The sequence below is a fragment of the Tamandua tetradactyla genome, chromosome 19 (assembly GCF_023851605.1).
Source record: "Tamandua tetradactyla isolate mTamTet1 chromosome 19, mTamTet1.pri, whole genome shotgun sequence".
NCBI classification, from domain to species: Eukaryota; Metazoa; Chordata; class Mammalia; order Pilosa; family Myrmecophagidae; genus Tamandua; species Tamandua tetradactyla.
In genome coordinates this window covers 50,128,701-50,132,790 of record NC_135345.1, presented here as the reverse complement: position 1 = coordinate 50,132,790, position 4,090 = coordinate 50,128,701, and positions in this window count along the sequence as shown.

The window sequence follows — 4,090 nt, the reverse complement described above, 5'->3', positions numbered from 1 at the left end:
GATAATCAATTAAAATTTTCCAACTGTAGACACAAAACTACAAGTTCAAGAAGTGCAGCATACCTGTTTTAATTTGTGAAAACTGCCAGAGTGCAATACACCAGAACTAGAACAGCTTTTTAAAAAGGAGAATTTATTAAGTTTCAAGTTCACAGTTCTAAGGCCATTAAAATATCCAAACTAAGGCATACAGGAAAAGATACTTTGATTCAAGAAAGGCTGATAGGTCCAGAATACCTCTGTTAGCTGGAAAGATATAGATTGATGTCTGCTACCTTTCTCTCCTGGCTTCTTATTCCATAAGAATTCCCCAGGGGTGTTCTCTTTCTGCATCTCCAAAGATCTCTGGCTATGTGCCTTTCTTGACTTTGAGCTTTTTCCAAAATATTTCCCTCTTAAAGGGCTCCAGTAAGCAACCCCACCTTGAATGGGTGGAGACATATCTCCATGGAAACCATGTAATCAAAAGTTACCACCCACAATTGGGTGGGCCACATCTCCATGGAAACAATAAAAAAGATCCACCCAACAATATTAAATGAGGATTAAAGGACATGACTTTTCTGGGGTATATAATAGCTTCAAACTGGCACAGTACCCCAAACAGAATAGCTCCAAATAGACCTATGCCATGACACTTGCTATTCAAATTGTCAAATGTCAAAGATAAAAAGAGAATTCTGAAAACAGCAAAAGGAAAGTGATTCATCACATACAAGGGAAACTTGAAAAGACTAAGTGCCAATTTCTCAGCAGAAACTATGGAGGTGAGAAGAGAATTCTGAAAACAGCAAGAGAAAAGTGATTCATCACATACAAGAGAAACTTGAAAAGACTAAGTGGCAATCTCTCAGAAGAAACTATGAAGGTGAGAAGGCAATGTGATGATATATTTAAGATACTGAAAGAAAAACTACCAACCAAGAATTCTATATCTAACAAAACTGTCCTTTAAAACTGAAGGAGAATTTAAAATATTTACAGAAAAACAGACACTGAGAGTTTATGAACAAGAGACTTACTGTACAAGAAATACTGTAGGGAGTACTACAGGCAGATAGGAAAAGACAGGAGAGAGAGATTTGGAGAAGAGTATAGGAATGAACATTAGCAGAAAGAGTAGCTAACAGGGTTAAAAAAAAAAGATATGACTGATATAATCTAAAAGGTAAAATGGGTGAAGAAAGAACAGCCTTTCTGATAATAACATTAAATGTTAATGGATTAAACTCCCTAATCAAAAGACTAGAGTGGCAGATGGATAAAAACTAAGAACCAACAACAAAAAACAGGATACAACTTTATGTTGTCTATAAGAGACTCAAGAGCAAAGGACAAAAACAGGTTAAAAATGAAGCATTGGAAAAAGATATATGCAAACAACAACCAGCAAAGAGCGGAGGTAGCTATACTAATAACAGACAAATTAAACTTCAAATGTAAAACAATTAAAAGAGACAAAGACAAATCATACCCACCTTCCATATGAGAGATCTGGGTATGATTACTGGACCATGCACACACCCCTCCCCACCCCAAAAAAGTGCTATTATCTGGTCACTTGGAGGATCTACAGAAAGAACAGCAAACCAGCCCCAAAGCAAACAAAAAGACAATTCATAGAAGATATAACAATCATAAATATCTGTGTACTCAGCCAGAGTACCCCAATATATATGAGGCAAACACTAACAACAGTGAAGGGAGAAGTAGACACTTCTACAATAGTAGTTGGATATGTCAATCAGCACTCTGAATAATAGACAGAACATATAAACAGAGGATCAATCAGGAAACAGAGATCTTGAATAAGACAAAAAATGAACTCAACTTAACAGACGTTTACAGAACATTGCACTCAACAACAGCTGGATACACACCCAACAACAGCTGAATACACATTCATCTCAAGTGCTCTTGGATCATTCTCTAGGATAGACCACATGTTGAGGCACAAAGCATGTCTCAGTAAATTTAAGAATATTGAAATTATACAAAGCACTTTCTTGGATCATGATGGAAGGAAGTTGGAAATCAATAACAGGCAGAAGCCTGGAAAATTCAGAAATTTATGGAGGCTAAACAACACACTCTTAAACAACCAGTGGATCAAGGAAGAAATTACAAGAGCAATCAGTAAATATCTTGAGGAAAATGAAAATGAGAACACAACATATCCAAACTTATGGGATACAGCAAAGGCAGTGCTGAGTGGGAAATTTATTACCCTCCAGGCTTATATTTATTTATTTTTTATTTGATTTTATTTTTTTTATTAATTAAAAAAATTAACTAACACAACATTTAGAAATCACTCCAGGCTTATATTTAAAAAGAAGTAAGAGCTGAGTGGTTCAGTGATAGAATGCTTGCCTTCCGTGCGAGAGATCCAGGTATGATTACTGGACTATGCATGCCCCTCCCCCCCCAAGAAAAAGTGCTATTATCTGGTCACTTGGAGGATCTACAGAAAGAACAGCAAACCAACCCCAAAGCAAACAGAAGGAAAGAAATAAAGATTAGAGCAGAAATAAATGAAAATGAGAAAATGAAAACAATAGAGAGAATCAATAAAACCAGCAGTTGGTTCTTTGAGAAAGTCAGTAAAATAGATCGACCCTTAGCTAGGCTGACAAAAACAAAGAGAGAGGATGCAAATAAATAAAACCAGAAATGGGAGGGGAGATATGACTGTTGACCCTACAGAAAAAAAGGACTTAATGTTAGCTATTTGCTAACAAACTAGACAACCTAGATGAAATCAACAAACATTGGCTCAAGAAGAAATAGAAGGCCTCAACAAACCAATCATAAGTAAAGAGGTTGAATCAGTCATTTAAAAACTTCCCCCAAAAAAGTCGAGGTACAGGTGGCCTCACATGTGAATTCTACCAAACACTCAAGAAATAATTAGTACCAATTCTGCTCAAACTCTTCAAGAAAATTAAAGAGGAGGGAAAGCTACCTAACTCACTCTATGAAGCCAGCATCACCCCAATAGCAAAGCCAGGCAAAGATACTGCAGGAAAAGAAAATCATAGACCAATCCCTTTATGAATAGAGATGTAAAAATCCTCAACAAAATACTTGCAAATCAAATCCAGCAGCACATTAAAAGAAGTATACACAATGGCCAAAATGGGTATTATCCCAGGTATGCAGGGATGATTCAACACAAGAAAATCAGTTAATGTAATACACTATATCAATAAATTAAAGAGGAAAAGCCACATGATCATCTTAACTGATGTAGAAGAGACATTAGACAAAAATCAGCATCTTTTCTTGATGAAAACACTTTGAAGGATAGGAATAGAAGAGGACTTCCTCAACATAATAAAGGGAAATATGAAAAACCACAGCCAACATCATAGTCAATGGGGAAAGACTGAAAGGCTTCCCTCTAAGATCAAGAACAAGACAAGATGTCCATTGTTACCACTGTTATTCAACATCATGTTGGAATTTCTAGCTAGAGCATTAGGCAAGAAAAAGAAATTAAAGGCATCCAAATTAGAAAGGAAGAAGTAAAGTTTTCACTGTTTGCAAATAACATGATCTTGTATGTAGAAAATCCTGAAAAACCTACAATAAAATTTACTAGAGATCATAAACAAGTACAAAAAAGTGGCAGGATACAAGATCAATATGCAAAAATCAGTAGTGTTTTTATACACCAGCAATGAGCAATCTGAGGAGGAAATCAAGAAAAAACTTCCACTTACAATAGCAACCAAAAGAATCAAATATTTATGAATAAATTTAACCAAGGACATAAAAGGCCTATACACAGAAATCTACAAAACTTTGCTAAAAGAAATCAAGGAAAACCTAAATAAATGGAAGGACATACCCTCTTCAAGGAATGGAAGACTAAATATAGTTAAGATTTCAATTCTGCCCAAATTGATACATAGATTCTATGCAATAACAACTAAAATTATGCAAATTATATATTAAGAGAAATATAAAAACCAATAATCAAAATTATTAAGAAGATTAGGGGGCCCTGAATAATGAAAAATATCTTGAGAAAGAAAAGTGAAATAGGAGGTCTTGTTCTACCTGACTTTAAATCATATTACAAAGT